This window comes from Hylobates moloch, unplaced genomic scaffold (assembly GCF_009828535.3).
Source record: "Hylobates moloch isolate HMO894 unplaced genomic scaffold, HMol_V3 SCAFFOLD_2, whole genome shotgun sequence".
NCBI classification, from domain to species: Eukaryota; Metazoa; Chordata; class Mammalia; order Primates; family Hylobatidae; genus Hylobates; species Hylobates moloch.
The window spans coordinates 66,257,085-66,277,395 of record NW_026652277.1 but is presented as its reverse complement, the minus strand read 5'-3'; the positions used below and the strand labels follow the sequence as shown (position 1 = coordinate 66,277,395).

At 39.2% G+C, this 20,311-nt stretch overlaps 1 non-coding gene across 1 annotated transcript; it reads left to right on the top strand.

The window, feature by feature from the left end:
• Positions 1–7,489: 7,489 nt before the first annotated feature.
• Positions 7,490–7,597, top strand: LOC116477480 (U6 spliceosomal RNA). Its single transcript, XR_004250470.1, has one exon. It is a non-coding gene; the product is annotated as a U6 spliceosomal RNA (small nuclear RNA).
• Positions 7,598–20,311: the final 12,714 nt, after the last annotated feature.

The following is a 20,311-nucleotide window of genomic DNA, read 5'->3' as shown; positions in this document are numbered from 1 at the left end:
TCTCTTTCTGTTTACATTTTATCAATTTGACTGTCATTTGTCTAGGAGTGGCTTTCTCTGTATTTATCTTGCATGAGACTTGTTGAACTTCTTAGATCCATGTGTTCATGTTTTCATCCAATTTGTAAAGTTCCAGTCATTATTTCTTCAAGCATTTTTTTTTTGCCTGATTCTCTCTGTCTTTCCCTTCTAGGACTGTAATTACATGTATGTTACAAATTCGATATTAAAAGAAAGAAGAAAACTATATTGTAGTAAGGTTGGTTTCTTTCAGCTGGATCCACTCTGCTTTGCAAAATTCCTCCAAGCAAGAACAACATCTTACTGACACTTACCTATAGGACACCTCAAGGTATACTCCTTGTGAAAGAAAATTGGTTTCTGGAGGTGTCCTCTATACTGGTGGAGGGTACAGCCTGGGAAACATGGAAAAAGCAAAGAAGTTGACAATGTCAAGGACATAACAGTGCCTCAGACGTTTTCTCAGGTCAGTAGCAGCCGCTTTCCACATTCAGCCTAAAAAGAGGCTGTATGAGGAAGGTAAATTTGAAATATAAAAGCAAAGAAGTTGTATATACACATAAGACATTTTTTTCAGTGGTTCACATGAAAATTCAAGAACAACATTGTTCTTCTGAAAGCGATTTCAGGATTCCATGCGTCTTATTGGCATTTGGATACACAGTTAAGCAGTAGTGTGCTGATAAGAGGGTCCTTTGGGGGAAAATTTGTGGCACCTGCTGACTTTCATGATGCAAATAGTGCCACCATGGCCAATTACAAGCTCCACCATGACATCACTGAGCATGGCTGGAAAGAGCCATGAAGAATCAGCTCTCTTGAGCCAGTGCAAGCTGGCTCCAGCACACACTGAGCTGCAGGATGGTGGTTAGGGCTAATAGCTATTGGCAAATTCAACACTTGTTGAAAATAGACATCATCGAGTTCTAGAATCCAGTGCCTGTTGCTCTATGGCCTGCATTTTGGTCATTGTTTCTCCAGCTTTTTGAAGCGGCTCAGTAAATCTCACCACTGTGGACCCCAGACCCTTTGACCTAATGAAGATTGATGTCTTCATTAGATTTTGAAAAGGAATGCTTGAACATTTTATTACCTGGTTGCTGGTGCCTAGTACTCTCTGTTCCATTGCCCATCTCCCCCACCTCCTGTGACACATTCCTGAAAGTGCTCCAGGAAAAAAATGTTACAGATTTGGCAGATCAGCGTTTTCTGATTGTGCAATGTCCTTCCTGAGAAACCCCATTCTCCAAAGGCAGTCATTCTGAAACAAGAGCTAGAAATGGGGGTCCAGGCCACCCCCTGGGATGGCAGAATAAGAGGTCAGGTGGTAGTGGACTGGGACAGACTGAATCTTTAGGAAATGGCATCCATGTGTGTCTCACCAGTTTTATGGATGTAGAAAAACTGTCAGTTCATTGGAAGGAAGAAAGGAACAAAATACTTCACTTTCATTTAGATTATATTTTGCCCCTTACAAAGTAACTTTGTAAACATTATATCATTTGCTCATCACAAGAGACTGATGAGACATACTAATATTGTGAATATAATAAATATAATAATGTAACATATGATTATTGTGTATTATATATTATATAATTATATAATATATGTAATTATATGTTGATATACAATTATAATATAATAAATATTTAATATAGTATATAAAATAATATATATTAATATGTGATTATATATGTGGCTACATGTATGTAAATATATGTAATATATAGTATATATACGAACACAACAAATGTTAATAATATAATAAATAAGAATATTTATTTTCTGTCTACAGATGAAGACACTGAGACTCAGGGAAAATAAATGATTTGGTTAGGGTCACACATGTTAATGACAGGGGAGGAACTTGAAGTCTGTCTGATTCTAGTGTAAAGCTCTCTCCGTATCAGACTGATGCATGTGTGGGTGTATGTGGTGATTCAAGACGGTTTCTATCAGCCCTGATTATTTAATCACACTAGGTGGATTACAAACTACCAGAACTTTTAAACAAGGTGAAAATTATGCTACTCTTAAGAAGCTTCAGTGGGATCCTGGGTGTCAGAAGTCCTCAAAGACAGAGATCAGTAATGCCTCACTTATCCAGGCTGGCAGAGAAGGAGATATGCTGCAACAATAAAATGTCTATGTGATTGTTCACATACCTCAAACTTCCAAAGTTTTTATTTTTATTTTTTTATTTTTTGTGGAGACAGAGTCTCGTTAGGTTGTTCAAGCTGGTCTTGAACTCCTGTCCTCAAGCAAACCTCCATCCTTGGCCTCCCACAATGCTGGAATTACAAGCATGAGCCACCGAGCCTGGCCAAAGCTTCTGACTTTTAAAGGATATCATTTAAAATTATGTTGCACATCACCTTGTATTCTTAAGCATAGAATGCCAAATATAGCTTATTTAACATTTTCTTCTTGACTTAGTGCATCATTGTAAATCTCAATTTGTTTTAGTCTTTTCTTTAATTCACAACCCTCTGGGGCTCTACACTGCAAGTTTCCAGTTTGCTGTGCTTTTTGGAGTTCCTGTTTCTTATCTGCTTCTATTGGTGCACTTACCTTTAAGGATTTCTGCTCTTTCTTCTATCTTGTTGGTTTGAATCTGTTAAAACGTGAGGAGCTAGCTCAGATAACCCAGTTTGATTAGACTTGTTGATCAAGCAGGAGCAGATAGATTTTAAATAATGGCTGGATGGCCCTTCTGGAGTAAACACTTTCTATCACCTTCCTTAGTTTTAGGGGTTGATGGGGGCTGTTGCAGTGCTGCTGGTATCTGTTTACCAGATGAGCTATCTTGTCACTCAGCTCTGTAGGTGTTGGTGATCAATGGCTTGCAGCTGCACCTTTCACTGAAGCCTTGCCCTTAGCCTACAGAAGCTGATCCACCCAGAAATACCTGAGAGGTTGTTCCCTAACCTCTGGGTGTGGCTTGCAGCCAACCACTAATACAGGGGTATAAAAGCCCAGCCCCCTTGCCTCAAGTTGGGACAAATCTGTGAGGCTGTCCTTGTTGCAGTGCTATCTGTGGGACCAGACAGAGATTGAACTGCAGCTGACCGCATATCCTCACTTTGCTTCTTCCCGGCCCTGTCTTGCTTCCCTCACTGCCTTACAAGGTTTCACTTGCATGTGCTTGCAGAAGACTCCTGACTCTGCCATTGCAGCCTCTGATGTTAGGGATCTTAACCTAAAGAGACTTCCTGCCCCTGCCCTGTGTTTTATATTCTCACCTATATTCTGGAGAGGTAAGATAACAAAAATTCCCTATTCTCCTCCCTCTCCTCCAACTCAGCATTAAGAGAGAAGAGAAGACTAGTCATGAAAGAATGTAGAATGAGAAAAAAGTCATTTTGCAAAAGATATCTTAGAATTTCATTCATTTGTCAAATTTTGCTTTAAAGCCTATTATATGAGTCACTGTACTAGGTTCTGAGGATACAAAAATAACAGACACAATCTCCCCTCCCTTCACCCTTTTGAGAGCCTCACAGTCTGATGAGGAAACCAACAAGAAAATAGGACAATTCCCATACCTCTTGATAAATGCTATTATTGAAGTTAGAACTTATTCATTTAAGAAGTATCTCTAAGCATCCACTATGTGCTAAACATTTGAGGTATAAACTGCAGAATCCAAAGACTGGAAAAGATATGAAAACTTTGACTTTGGAAATGATACTGGAGGAGGTTCTAGTAGAGCAGGAGGAGTTTATCAGGTGAAGAATCTTAGAGATAGTGTTCAGATTGAAGGACAATGTTTTGAAAGGATATAGTGTTCGGCAGGGGGACTGGAACTGAGGAGGAGTTTATCACTGCAGGAAATGAGGAGAGGAAGGCAGGGATGGATGCGAAAAGCTTTCTCTGCCAGGCTAGAAAATTGGAGTTTTATCCTGTAGGTAACTTGGAGCCAAGATAGCCTTATGAAACTAAAAATGTGGTCAAGACCATTTCAGTAGGACCATGACTGTCATCCACAGGACAAATTGGGAAGGGAACAGGGTGGATGCCCATAGCCCCATCAGTGCACAGTTTGACAAGCAGTTGCCTACATCAGGCCTTTGTGTGCAGTGCACCAACCGTGCAACAGTATGTAGCAGCCCTAATGACCTGTGATATCGTGGCTTACTTATGGCATTTGTGTTTCTTCTCTTAGGAAAATGAACAATTCCTTAAGTTCTCACTTGAAAATTTCATTTGTAGGGGAACTGGAAGTTTTCCTGCTGAGTGCTTCATGTGTAAGAGGTGAGCAGCTACTCACACATGACTCGATAGATCAAGAAACGACCAAGGGAATCTCTGCCCCTGACCCCATATGCTATCAACATTGCCTGAGAGGCCACCATGGCAGTCCCATTTCCCCTGACTCACCAGGCTCTCAATCCAGCCTGGGAGATGAGATTTTAAATTTGGGTGGAAGGGTGAGAAGGGAGTGGGGAGGGGAGGGTTGAGAAGAGATAATGTGAGGTCACTGAGGCACCATGGGGAAATGGAAGTAGTGGGGATGGGGAAGAGTGTGGAAAGAAGGCAAGAGGCGAGAAATCAGACCTGGAAGGAGGTCATTAATATACATCTTCTTTCCTTCACGATATTGCAGTGGGCAGGCTCTTTCTGCTCAGATTCCATGTTATGTACCATGCAACAGTTCCTAAGAGCCCTAATGACCCGTGTCATCATGGCTTATAGCAACTCATCTAGCCCGGGAGATGGGATTTTAAATAATAGTACCAAATATTTTGATTATTTTATTATGGTGGGGAAAATAGATTTTTCCCATGCACAGACTAAGTAATTTCTGCCTTTGTTCATGTTTTCCCTAATAATAATACAAACAACAACAATATTCAACATTGTTTGAACAGTTACTCCATGCTTTGGCATTGTGCTAAGAGCTTTGCCTGTATTTATCTCACTCAATTCTCCCCCGAGCCTATGATAGAGTTATTGTTGTTAGTTATTTATTATGAAAGAGGAAAGTGAAGCTTGGAGAGGTGACACAGCTTGCTCAGAATCACACAGTTGGTGAGTGGCACACTCAGGCCAATCTGTCTTGTTTCACAATCAACACTTAAACTACTGTGCTCCGTGGCTTCTGCAGCTGTTGGCTCCTTCCTCCACCATTTCAAATGCTTTTCATTCACATCAGGTTTCCTTCATTGACTTAACTAATATTATTGAGAACCTTCTACATGTATTGGTGCTTTTGTATGGAACTTTCCTACACTGATTTCTACCGTCTTTAAACACTTTCAAGCCTTCAAGATAGACAGTAAATTTTATCACAGGGTTGTATAGTTCTCTAAATGTTTTCAGTGGCTTTATTTTGTTTTCTTTCTCAAAAGATTTTTCAGTCATTGCCAGGTCAGGGGCAAGTCTTCAAGGTCCTGATCTCCTCACCAGCACCCAACACTGTGTTGGGCTGAAAGCAGGAAGCCCCTGGCCCTTAGCCCCTGACATCAGTGAGGTGAGCCCAGTCCGGTGACTGCATTTTAAGGAAGAAGAAATGCATGTGTGGATCAGATAAGGTCTGCGTGATATCTGGAGAAGAAGATGCCCTGTGAGTGAGGATCAGCTATGTTTACCATTTAAATCCACAGAAGCAAGCCAAGATAACAGTCAGAGTCTGTGGACAGAAGTTCATGAAGATCATTGCTTGACAGGTCAGGGTAAAGGTCTGTTTCTTTCAAAATATGTGAAGGGGCAGGAAACGTGTGCACCAGGTGTTTCGTCTTCATGGCTGCCTGGGAAAGATAATTCTGTCTACTCGATAAGAACATTGTGCTCCACACATCAGGTTGTTTTTCCAACAGCTATTTTCTGCCTATAAAAATGAGCATTGCTGGCTCCCAGCTTCTTTTTGGAAATCCCTTGGGCCACACACAATAACAAAAGGTATCTTATATTTATACAAAGCTGTCCTCAGAAAAGCTCAAGGACCTGAACAAAGCTTGTTTTCATGTATAAGGATTCTTATATAATCCCCAAGGGGAAAGGAGCGGAGGGTGACAATTGAGTTAGGAATGTTTTCATTCCCAGCTAACAAAACGGAAAAGTGAGGCTTCGAGGTGTGACACACCAATGGTCACGAGCTGGACAGGAGTACTTCTTCCCTACTTCCTGTCCAGGGCACTGCACCCTGGGAACACTGTCTTGTCAGAAACCCTGGAGGATTTGAAAACCTAGGGGAGACAACTGGAGGGGAGAGACTGAGAGAGAAAGCCCAGCCACGTGGGAAGGGACACTGTAGTCTCATTGCCTTCAGTGACTGGTCCTCACTGGTCAAGATTTCCCAACTGTGAAGTGAGAGTTCCTTTTGTCCTCTGTGGAACCGATCCTGGGGAGAATTAAAAAAAAAAAAAAATCTACCCCAGGTAGTACTTCAATAGGGAGAATTGAATCACCCTCTTTAGGGGTTACAGCTAAATCACAGGAAAGTTGAAAGGCTTGGAAAAGAAGAGCCATCTGAGCAAAGGGCATACTATAAATATTTATTCCACACTGGGATACAACAGTGAGTAAGGCATAAGCCTGGCTTCATGTAGCAGGGGAGATAAGCACCAGATAAAGGGACCTGTGCATGCTGGAGGGATACAAGGGAAGGGCAGTTACTTTTGACTGTGGCTTTAAGTCAGGACTCCCTGGGGTCCAGAGGGCAGCCTTGCAGCTGAGGCTTGAAAGGTTGGTGAGAACAGTTTTATGAGGTGTCTTCTGCACTGCACTGAGAGATGGTAGCTCTCCTTTAAAATCGGCTTGGGATCCTTAAAAAACACTCCACCTCTAAATAATCCAATTAAATTGATGAGTGTAGCCCAGGCATTGGTATTGTTGACGAGTTCCTAGGTGGTTTTACAGAGCAACCAGGGTAGACAACCACAAAAAGAGTGTGGGCTTTGGAATTAGACAGTCCTGTTGTAGTATCCTGTGCCCTCGGGCAAGGCCCATGGTGGGCAGTGTGAGTCTTCCACAACTTCACTGTTTCTTCCCATTTCTGCCCACCCCTGTGAAGAAACTCTTCCATGAGAGAATCCCTCCTCTTTGACAAACTTTCCTTGACTGAGAAACCCTAAATTGGGAATTGGGAAACCTGGATTCCATCCCAGCTCTGCCGGTAGGTAGTACACAGGCTTGCTGCATCACACAGGAAGATAAAGCAAAGACACTCAGGATTGTTATTTGCCAGGCACTGCGCCAGGTATCCAACACACCCTGGAGCCTCCATTTCTCCATCCGTTGATGTTTAGAGATCAGTATTTGCAAGTTGTAAAGTCCACTTAATAGGCTATGGCCAGATTTTTTTTAAAAAATAGAAAATGTAATAGAAAAATGGAGTGTACTGCATGGAAGAAGTGCAAGGATTATAAAGTAGAATTTTGTTTCAGTTATAGATGGATGTGTGTATGGAGTCATGATGTAAAATGTGTTTCACGTTGTGAGTTGCAAGTTAAAAAATTTGGGAGTGCTCAATTTTGGCAGCTTATATCCTAAAACTGCAACAATACAGAGAAGATTCTATGGCCCCTGTGCAAAGATGCACAGCTATCTTGCTGTATCTTCACAAACTTTTGAAGCATCCCATCTTTTGTTTTATGTTATGTTTTTCTTAACCACAATAAGAAAAAAAAGTTTGAGAACCATGGGATTATATGCTTTCTCAGACCCCTTTCCTTCTACTCTATAGCCCAGGGCTGTGCAGCCTACATGTAACCCTTCTGTGACCAGCCTTTCTGTGACCTCCTTTTAGTTAATGCCATGTAATTCTGACCAATCATTTATGTTTTCAAGAGGGAAGCAGGACGTTGTACTGGTTAAAAGCACCATTTTGAGTTAGCTAAGTCAATGCTTGATTGAATTTCTTCACTTATTAATTGAATGACCCAGAAAATGTACATAACGTCCATCAGCTTTAGGTTTCTTGCATGAGATGATAACACCCAGGACACATGATGGCTATAAGGTTAAATGAAATGCTGTAGGAAAAACTCTTAGCACAAACCACCTTGCTCATAGAAGTGCTCGGTGTGTGGTAGCAATTATTACCTGACTTCCCACCACACCGAGATTTTAAGGTACAGTCTGTAATTTAGTGCCTGGCATATATGAAGTCATAAATTGTAAAAAAGGATTCCAGCCTGAAGCAGACTGTCATGTTGAAGAACAGCTGTTCTCTGTTGGCAGGCTCTGTTGACACACAGGTCTTGAGAGGAGAGTCAGAGCACTCTGCAAGTGTCCTCTACCTACACATCCCCTCCAGGCTTTTCCTCTGGCATGGCTAGTGAGCCCTGGGAAGGCAAAGGCAGAAGGAGGTGGGTCCTGGCTACAGTTTGCTCCAAGGATCAAAACGACTCTATTTCGGCACTATCAAAATCAACAGACAGATAGATACAGGGGATCAGCTGTGTCACAAACTGGGCATCTGGCTGAAAATGTTTCAGAAAGAAGCACAAACAAAGAAATGAGAAAGAGCTGGTGGCCAGAACATTAAGAAACTGGGTGTGAGATTCAGACTTTAGACCAGAAATAAATGGATGTCATCAAACTGTAAACAAATAAGCAACTCAGTAGGTCCTAATTGCCTCAGAAATAGGCTGGGAAGCAAGGCATCACCTCATAAATGATTCATTTCAGGAAATACCCACTAATCAATTACTAGGGCTTCTGTGTAATAGTTTTCCCAGATTTATAGGTGGTGAACGTGTGAACTGGATCATTGATTCTAGAATGAGATAAGCAGCAATACTGGTAACCTAATCTACTTAATCCAACTAGCTACAGAGACATTAACTGCCCTTAGTGGAAGCCAGCCAATTACCGAAGAGTGAAAAGAAATCCATTCATCATGGCAGAGCCTCACCAGCCCAATCTCCCTAGGGCATTCAGTTATGCTGAGAAGATGTTGATGGAGAAGAGGATAATGACCCATAAACAGATACATGGGAAAGGGGGGAGGGGGTGATGGGGGAGGGGGAGGAAGCCTCCTGAAATTGCACCGGAAAAAAATGGGCCTTAAAATGATAAAAACATTTAAAAGAAACATACAAGTAGTATTACAAAGAGGATTGCTGAAAGTAGCATTAGCTGCAAGTGTATATGCATATATCTAAAAAGAAAACTTGGTTTGAAATTATATACTAAAAAACAAAATGTATGTGAATAGTGTTGCCCCACCTAGAACTATGTTGCTAACACAATGGTTTTTCAGGAAAGAAAAGGCAAGGATGCCTGGAAATAGCTGCATCTACTCAGCCCCCATCCCAAGCAATCAAATGAAGTCCAGGAAATTCCATATATAACTAGAAGAATAGACATCCTGGAGCATTTTTTGCCACAGTTAAGATTAGCGGAAACAGACCCCCATCAAAGCTAGTAACAAAGAAGAACTAAAGGTGAACAAACTGTGGTGGGTCCCCCTGCCTCTCTCCTGAAAAGATGGTAGCCACGCAGGCCGGATGGATGCAACTAGGGCATGGGCAGTTGCCTTGGCTGTGCTAACAGTCTTTTGTTGTGAGCCCACCCCCATTCAACAGCAACACAGGGGAACCTACTTCTCCAAGGAAATAATGAAAACAAAGGTGGCCAGAGCTCGGCGTATCCTCCTGATTCACCCTCACAATCCCTAGAAGTGGTTGTTAAATAGCAACGGTTTATGATGAGCACTTTTGGGATCTTGCTTGAGAAGTCCTTCCCTCTCCAGAGGTCATAAAGATATTCCCCTGTATTTTTTCTAAAGTAAAATTTTTCCTTCTCTACGGAATTAAAAGACACAAAAAGCACAAAGCGAAAGGAAGAGATTAATAAATTTCACTTCATTAAAATAAAGAACTTCTGTTTACCAAAAATAACACAAGGAGAGTAAAATGGTCAGCCTCAAAGTGGAAGAAAACCTTTATACTACATCTAACTGACCAAGAAGGGACTAAGACCTGGGATATATAAAGAATGACTATAACCCATTGAAAGGTGCGCCCAAAACATGATTAGGTAAGTCACAAAAGAAATATAAATGACTATTCAGCATATTTGAAGTCCCTCATTAGTAATCAGAGAAATGCAGATTTGCAAATTAGAATTATAATATCATTTTATACCCACTAGATGTACAAAAAAATTATGAAGTCTGACAGTGTTATGTGTCGGTTCTTTCCGGGAAAAACAGAATCTTATGTACTGCTGTTGAGACTGTAAATTAGTACATTTTCTTTGGAAAACAATTCGGCATTATCAATCACAGGTAAAGATGACATTCCTATGACCCAGCAATTTCACGCCTAGGTATGTACCCTAGAGAAACTCTTGCACATGTGCACCAGGAGACATGTATAAGACTGTTAATGGGAATGTATTAGCTACAAAAATTAGCCGGGTGTCATGGTCATGGCGCGCGCCTGTACTCCCAGCTACTCAGGAGGCTGAGGCAAGAGAATCGCTTGAAACTGGGAGGTGGAGGTTGTAGTGAGCCAAGATCGCACCACTGCACTTGCGCCTGGGTGACAGAGCAAGACTCCATCTCCAAAAAAAAAAGGAAAAAGAAAAAAAAAGTGTATTAACAAACACACAAGCAAAGCTAAACAAATGCTGTCAGGGAATACTTACATTGCAGTCAACTAATTTTTAAAAGCAAGGGTATGATAAACAAAAAATTCACAGTGACAGTTATGTCTGAGGGGAGGAGGATGGGAGTTGGGTTAGCTTCAATTGTATGGTTAATTTGGGGCTTCTTTAGTCGGCTGGCGGGTCAGAGCGAGTTCATACTTTTGCACATATTCTGTTGTAGGCACAGACTGTTTCATAATAAATTATTCTCGAACTCCTAGCCTCAAGCAATCCTCCTGCCTCAGCCTTCCAAAGTACTGGGAATACAGGCGTGAGCAACTAAGCCCAGCAAACATTTTGAATTTTAAATTGTTATTAAGAGACCCAGTGCTTGGAGTCTTGGCATCTTTAGACTTTATAATCCTAGCACCACTCATATAGCTACAACCCCTTTTAAAATGGCTATTTCTCTGTAGTCCCAGCTACACTGGAGGCTGAGGCAGGAGAAGTGAGTGAGCCCGGGAGGCGGAGCTTGCAGTGAGCCGAGATCGCGCCACTGCACTCCAGCCTGGGCGAAAGAACGAGACTTCGTCTCAAAAAAAAAAAAAAAAAAAAAGGCCATTTCTATCTTTTGTATCTTTGGGTTTTACCTATCCTCCCAAAATGATTATATAGTTAACTAGATGGCAGGACTTTGAATGCAGGAACTCTGTTTTATTCATCTTTGTATGCCTAAGACTTGGAAAACGATGTGCTTTATAAGTTTTTAAAAATCTTTTAATTTTGAAATAGTTATAAATTCACAGAAAGTTATAAAAATAATACAGAGACGTTCCATTTACGTTTCACTCAATTTCTCTCAATGATTGTAGCTTATACGACTATAAAGCAATATTAAAACCAGGAATCTACCATTGGTACAATGCCTGTGCATAGTTCATACTGTTTTATCATGTATGTAGATTCACATAACCATCACTGAAGTCAAGACACAGAGCTGTTCCATCACCACAAATATCTCCCTTAGGCTACCCCTTTGTAATCATACCAGCCCCCTCCCCCATCATCCCTAGCCCCTGGCAGCCACTACTCTGCTTTCCACTTTCGTAATTTTGTCATTTTGACAATATAATGCAAATGGAATTATATGGTATAGGACTTTTTAATTTTTTTTGATACAGGGTGACATTCTGTCACCCAGGCATGCACCCAGTGCATGATCATGGCTCACTGCAGCCTTGACCTCCTGGGCTTAAGTGATCCTCTCATCTCAGCCTCTAGCTGGGACTATACATGCACATGCCACCACACCCAGCCATTTTTTTTTTTTTTTAAATTCGTAGAGATGGGAATCTCACTATGTTGCTCAGGCTGTTCTTGAACTCCTGGCCTGAAGTAATCCTCCTACCTCAGCCTCCCAAAGCACTGGGATTACAGGTATGAGACACTGAGCCTGGCCGGTATATAACTTTTTGAGGTTGGCTTCTTTCACTGACAAAAATGCCCTTGAGCATTCAGTTGGGTCATTTAAAAAAAAAAAACAAAACCATTCTGCCAACTTCTGCCTTTTAATTGGTGCATTTAGATCATTTATGATAATGTAATTAATATGTTAGGGCTTAAGTATGTCATTTTATGTTTTCAGTTTATTTTCTCTTTGTTCTATAGATTGGGTGATTTCTATTGTTCTACTTTCATGTTCATTGATTCTTCCCTCTCTCCTCTCTATTGTGTTGCTGAGCCCATCCAGTGAATATTTTATTTCAGTTATTGTGGTTTTTAGTTCAGATTTCAATTTGGTTCTTTGTTATATCTTTTATTTCTTTGCTGAGACTTTCTGGTTTTTTGTTTATTTTAAGTATGTTTGTAATTACTTTTATGATAGCTGCTTTAAAATCTTTGCCAGATAAATTCAATATTTATGTCATTTCTATGTTTTTAAATATTTTTAATGTTTTTATTGCATGTAGTTTTTTATGATTTCAAAAATTTACTGTAACATATAGCCTTACAGATCATAGCAATAATTTTATTTTTCCATTTTCTAATTTCATTTTTTTAATGTTCAGGGGGTACGTGTGCAGGATGTGCAGGTTTGTTACATAGGTAAATCTGTGCCATGATAGTTTGCTGCACAGATCATCCCATCACCCAGATATTAAGCCCAGCATCCATTAGCTATTTTTCTTGATACTCTCCCTCCTGATGCTCCTCCCCCGCCACCCTCCCCCAGGCCCCAGTGTGTGCTGTATCCCATCACGTGTCCATGTGTTCTCATCATTCAGCTCCCATTTGTAAGTGAGATCATGCGATATTTGGGCTTCTGTTCCTATGTTAGTTTGCTGAGGATAACAGCCTTCTGCTCCATCCATGTCCCTGCAAAAGACATGATCTCATACTGTTTATGGCTGCATAGTATTCCATGGTGTATATGTACCACATTTCTTTATCCAGTCTATGACTGATGGGAATTTAGGTTGATTCCATGCCTTTGTTATTGTGAATAGTGCTGCAATGAACATACTTCTCTCCAACCAGAGATTAAAATAGCTACGTCGTACTTGTTTTGTTTGTTTCTTTAAACCATCTTACCACAAGGAAAGGATCAACAGAAGCTGGGTCTCTGTGAGAAATCCCAGGACATTATAATTCCTGATCCTGTATATTAAAATGATATACTTCACAAAAAGCCCAACATTTGTTATTGTCATCAGGGATATACCATTAAGCATAACTTGGTGTTTTGATGTTTGCAATAATGCAATGTGGTGGGGTCTTCATTTATCGTAATGAATACTCAGTGGGCTTTTTCAATCTGGAAACTTGTTTCTGTGGTTCTAGGAAATTTCCTTGTTTTATTTCTTTCATAATATTTTCCCCACCATTCTTGGTGTTTGCCGTTTTGGAACTTCTATCTGTAGGATATAGTGGACTGTTTCTTTCAATTCTCTAGTAATAACTTTTACATTCTCTTTGGTTCTCTGTTTGAAATGCTTGTTCCTTGGTGTCGTGAAGAAATAGCACTTGAACATAAATTTAATTTACTCAGCAAGAGCATTTTTATTTCCTGCAGAAAGGGTACACTCGCCAGCAGTTTCGCCTCGAGAGCATACCACCGAACAAAGGAGACAGGGTCATTTATAACCTGACACGTCCACCCTACTGCTGTGTCCATTTTCCATTGGCTGGAACGGAACCTCACATTCTGTATTTGTCTCGATTGGCTAGCAACTTAGAACTTTTTAAAAGAGGCAAAGGTAGAGGAGAACAAAGGAAGGACGAAGCAACTTGTGGAATGCTAAGAAAGGCAGAAACACCTTTAAATGAGGAAGAGGAACAGGCTATGACCTAATGCTTGCTTGGACCAGTATAAGCATGCCAGGGCAAATATTTAGGCTAAATTGTGGTAGCTAAGAACATAAAGTACTTCGATTTCTTTATTACAGCTAGCAGATATTTAGGAATGTTAGCACAGGTCTTTGAACACATTTTGCTTCTAAGAGAAGTTATTATTTATTTTTAATTAAATGGGGAGGAAAGTCTTTGAAGAAGAACCTCTACTTTACTTTTTACATTCGCTAATCTTTTCTTATCTTCCATATTTTATACCTTTATGTCTTTAGAAAAGTTTTAATTTTATTTTTCAGACATTTTATTAAATTTTCATTTCTGCTTTCCTACTTTTAATATTCAAGATTTATTTCCTGACTGTTTTTGGTTTGAAGGTTATACTAGCCTCATGAAACCTCATGAAATGATGTGGGTGAGTTTTTTCTTTTCCTTTTTTCTGTTCCTGAAAGAGTTGTGTAAGATTAGAATCACAAGTTGAGTATCCCTAATATGATGCTGGATAGTGAGGGATTGCCCTAGTATCCAAAATCCAAAATCTGAGAATCTCCAAATCCCAACTTTTTGAGTGTTGACATGATATTCAAAGGGAATGTTCATTGGAGCATTTCAGATTTAGGATTTTCAGATTTGGGATGCTCAACTGGTATAATGCAAATAGTCTGAAACTCCCCCCACCCCCACCTCAAAAAAATCAAAATTTGAAACGTTTCTGGTCCCAAGCATTGTATTTTTTAAAAATTCTTATTTATTTATTTGAGACAGAGTCTCACTCTGTTGCCCGGACTGGAGTGCAGTGGTGTGATCTCAGCTCACTGCAATTTCTGCCTCCTGGGTTCAAGCAATTCTCCTGCCTCAGCTTCCTGAGTAGCTGGGATTACAGGCATGCGCCACCACACCTGGCTAATTTATATATATATATATATATATTTTTTTTTTTAGTAGAGATGGAGTTTCACCATGTTGGCCAGGCTGATCTCGAACTTCTGACCTCAGGTGATCTGACCACCTCAGCCTTCCAAAGTGCTGGGATTACAGGTGTGAGCCACTGCATCCGGACACCAAACATTTTAAATAAGGGATACTCAACCGGTATCTGTTCTCTGAGTGTTTGGTACAACTCACTGGTAAAATGTTCAAGAATTAGTTTCACTTTGCAAAAATATTAAAAATTATTGATTTTCTTTCTTTCATAAATGTAGGATTATTCAGATTTTCTGTCTTCCTGAATTAGTTTTCTCATTTTTTCCCTGAGATGTGTTTATATATCTTAGTTTTCTAATTTACTGGTTACTAATGTTCACTTGTTATCCCGTCACTCTTCTGCATTGGTAATTATGTTTGATTAATTATTTCAAATAGTGTTTATTTTTTCCTTTTCATTTTTTCATAATATCTTCAGAGGTTTGTTAATTTATGAGTTTTTTCAAAGAACTCACATTTGCTTTGATGATATTCTCTAGTTAATCTGTTTATTTCATTAGCTTTAGCTTTTATATGTACTACTTTTTCTACTTTAGCTTTTATATTTATCATTTTTCTACTTTATATATATTCTGTTACTAACTTCTTAAGTTATATATTTGGCTTGCTAACTTGTTAGTCTTTATTTTTTAGAAAAGCATTTTCCCCCAAATTTTGCCCTAAGCTTTGGTTTTGCTGTATCACATATATTTTTATTCTCTTTTCATGCTAAAAATTAAAAACAATTGTTAAATGATTTATTCTTTGACTGGAGTTATTCAGAAGCACGTGCTTAATTTTTTTAAAAAAGTTTGGTTGTTTCATTATTGATTTCTGATATAATTGCATTTTACTCGGATAACTTTTGTGTAAATTCTGATTTCTTGAAATTCTTTGAGATTTATTTAATGGCCTTACACATGCTCAATTTTCATATGTGTTCTGTGTAAGTTTGAAAGAAATGCCAATTTACCAAATTTTAGATACATTCTTTCATATATCATCATTATATCGAACCTGTTAATTAATTATATTAGTCAAGTTCATATTCTTACTGGTTACTTTGCCTACCTGCTCACTCAGTTACCAATGGAGATATATTAAAATCTCTTACTATAATGATGGACGTATCAATTTTATATTTGTTACACCTTATTAGCAACTTTAACTTTTAAAAAACTATGTAGAGATTTATTGCCTTAAACAATGTTTTGCTCCTTTACGTTGATTTTGTCTGATGTCGATTTAGATTTTATTTAGTATTTGCATGATAATATTCATCCTTTTAGTCTCAGTCTATCTATGTCCCTAGTTTTTAATTGGCAGTCTTGTAAGTAACATACTGGTGAATGTTTTTTTAAATCTAGTCTGACAGTCTTTGGCTTTTAACTGGCACATTTATGCATTTACATTTATTGTGATTACAGCTATATTTAGATTTATTTTACTTTTTATGTTGTGTTTTCTATTTGTCTTTATTTCTATTTATATTTCATATGTCTTTTCCTCTTCTTAAATACTTTCTTTTGAATTGCGTTTGTTTTCCCATTTCATTTTTCTCCTCAATTAATTGCAAATTATATCTTTATTTTTATTGTTTAAATGATTCCCTAGAAATTTAGAATGTATTTTAATTTAGCAAAGGCTAAAGTTGATTCATTCACTTATTCTTTTCCCAAAGAATATAAACAACTTAAGACACCCTTAATTCTGTTCACTCCATCCCAACTTATGAGTAACTGCTATTATTATCCAGTATTTTGGTTCTGGTAGTCTTTAAGCCCTCAAATTACAGAGTTGCTTTAGATTAATCCACTCATTTAACATTTTGTTTGCTCACTATTTCTTCTTACCTCTCAGGCTTCCCTGGGGGCTCATTTTCCTTCTTTCTGGAGTAAATCTTTTAGACATTCTTTTAAAAATAATCTCTCAATTTTTATTTTCTAAAAATATTTTTATTTTGCTATTGTTCTTGAAAGATCATTTCTGTAGTAATATCATTCTAGGTTGATGGTTTTTTCCTCTCTGCTTAAAAAAAATCCATTATTTTCTGATTTTTTTGTGACTATTGAGAATAGGCCTACTTTCTCTGTTGAGCAATTAGATGTCAATCAAATTTGTACCTATATTGGTAATCTGACTTGTTCAATGTATCTAGTATCTAGCCTTGAATCTTTTTTTATTTATTCTGCTTTATTTGGTTTTCTATGTCTGAGGATTTCTGCCTCATACATTTGGGAAAATTCTTATTCATCATCTCTTTGAATATTGCCTTCTTCTACATTTTCTCTACTACCTCTTTCTTATACTCTGATAAGCTAGATGGTACATCTCTTAATTATAGTCTCCATGTCTTTTTTCCCCCAAATGTACATGTTCGCTTTTATTTTATTTTATTAAAAAAATTCAGCACCTGGAAATCAACATTTTACTTTTTTAAAAAAGGATTGATAGCTTAAAACTTGCAGGGTTCTGTTAGTTTTATAAATATGTATGTTCAAAATATTTTGATTAAGAACATTTTAATCACAAGGCCAGCATATGCTGCTATGAATCCAGTTGAAATCCAGACCAGTAAGGATTTGGTTATACAGCTTGTGGTCTTTTCTGGGATTGAAACACCACACAGGAAAGTCTTGTCTGGTACAGTTGCTTATAATTGCGCTTTCCTCTCCATTGCTCAAGTCCTTATTTCAGGAGCTCTAATCCAATTTTCTCAGACCCCATTTCCCTACTGGCCAACAAAGGTTTCATGCTGGGTCTTGCAAAATTAAGCTATAAGCTTTTCTTCCACCAAAGGTTTGAATCTGAGCACAGATGTCAGAGTTAATCCAGTCACCCCAGGCCCTCTTAAACCCATAGAAAAGTAGATTTGTCTTACTGCATTTCTAATGGTGTGGAATTTTCCTCTGCTCGGCAGCCATCCTCACTTTGTTGGTTATACCTAATTGGGTTTATCTTTTTCTGAACCAACATCATGGGAAGACCTTTCGACAAGTGGACTGTATTTCTTTCTAGGGCTTAAAATGTGGGTCATAGACATCTCTAGAGACTAAATATCCACTGGGAATCCTTATCCCACTCTACTTGTTTGTTCTGAAAACAAAACTGTCATCAGTCACCCTGGAAAACAGAACCTGGGGTCTTAAGGATGTTGTAGCAGTTACATGATATTACAGCTAAACTGAGTATGCCCAGTGGTGTTAATTGGGGTCAACTTCCAACATGCTTTTGAGGTCTATGATGCTACCACTACAACCCAAGTCTCTTAAAGGGTGCAAAGTTATCAACAGTTCAACTAGATCCATGGTCTTTTAGATAAGTCACTTACTATCATAAGTGAACATCTAATTTGAGGTCAGGTTTCCTAACTCAGCATTTGGCTTTCAGAGCAATCTCTAGTAAATTTCTTATATCCCTGGTTCTTGGCAGTAGAGTTTAAATAATATAGAAATACTTATTTCAAATCCTGACTGTAACACTTTTAATTGTGTGACCTTGGGCAAGTTATTCAAACTCCATTAATATTTCATCTGCAAAACTGAGACAGTGTTGCTCACCTCAAAGGTTTGTTGTGAGGACTAAGGAAACTGATGTATGTAAAACACCTACTATATACATGCTCAATAGATAGTAGTTCTGATTGCCTTATTGACAAGATCATGTCCTTAGTTCTGCCAAGAATAGCTTGCTGACTTATTGCCAAGAAATATGGGCTACAGATTTAGGTTCAAAATTGTATGGAGAGCAAGAACCACCAGCCAAGTTGGAGACTGGCAGACTGATTTCCTATACTCATCTTGGCCCAGTATTTGGTAGACATGTTGCAATATTGCAGAAAATGTGAAACCAAGGGGAGAACTGGCAGAACATGAGACAGGTCGGGGTTATGCAATTGTTTTGCAGCCCTGGTCCTCCCTGTTGCCACAGCTCGAGTCCACAATTCCTCATTGTGTACCAGGTCTCTGCTGCCTGCAGCTCCTCTTTCTTCTCACTCTATGATTTATGAGGTCATTTTGTCTTGTGGGTCAGAAGATGGGGCCTAAGGCACCGAAAAGAGCTATGTTGAGTGCTATGGTGGTGACAGAGGCATGCTAAAAAATGACCACAAGAGACCAGCTAGATTATATTCTAGATGCTGCACTAGGACCCTAAGCAACAATGGCTCATGAGACACGGTCTCTGTCCTCAAGGAGTTCACCACAATCGAATGGATGGGACAGACAAATGTACAGACAGTGTTACTGTAGAGCAGTGGGTGACTCTTCTGGGAGGTCAGAGAAAGGGAAACGAGTGCTGAGAAGTAAAGGTGTATATAAGGAAGTAGCCAGAAAGAGCAGACATGTGTGCATGCATGTACCATGTTTAGGTAGGAGCAGGAGAGTGGGGAAGAGACAAGATAAGATGCATTTGAAAACTGTACCTGCTGTGAGGATACACCTGGTGCGGGCTGGGAGGTGAGAAGGAGCAAGGGATATTTGAGAAGCTGTTTGCTCAACTGCAGTTGGTGCCACTGGTGTCATATAAGGGGCTCTGTTATCTACAGAGGGTTCCCTAGTGACCTGCACAGGAACGAGGAAGAGTCTTCTGCCATGAAGACCCTACTGTTAGAGCGAAATCCTTTTTTCACTACTTCTCTTTGGTGTTCCTTTCTTCTTGTCTCTTCCTCTTCCACCACCTCCCAAATGTTTGTTTGTTTTCGCATCCCCTGTGCTTTGTTGAGAGGTTTTGCTGCGATGTGGGAAATCCCAGGGAACAAACCCACAGTGGTCAGGTCTAGGGTGAGGTCCTAGACCTTCCTTTCAAGGGGCACCTATTAACCGGGCATAAACACTTGTTCAGCTCCATGTGGCATTGAGCCCCTCCTTTTGCATTCAACCCTGATCTCTGAGGGCCTCTTTACTAGATTCCCTCTAGGAGAAGGTTTTTCTTTTAGCCCCTACTCAGAAAAAGAACCATAGTGCCTCTTCCTGTATCTCAGTTCTCCCTCTCAACTCCTGACTGAAGCTGTTTCACAGTCACCTGATCTAGACTGGGAAAAGCATCTCTGTCTCTGAAACAATAGTCAGTTTCTCTCTCCTCTCCATCTGCTTTCTTTCTCTGTCTATTTTATCTCTCCCTTCCATCTCCCCTTACCCTAATCCCACACAAAAAAGTCTCTTGGCTATCCCTCTCTTCAACTTTTACAACTTTTATCATGACTACCCCTACTCCCAGATTCCTGGTTCCTCAGCCTTTTCTGTGCAATCCCAAATTCACATGCTTTTCTAAAAGTGTAATTAACTGATATTTATTGAGAACATAATATGTACTAGAGGCTGTATATATATTAACTCATGTAATCATTGAAAAAAAATCATGTTGAGTAGGTGTTATTATCTGTATTTTTTAAATGAGAAAAATGGAAGTTCAAAGGTATATGATAATTTGCCCAAGA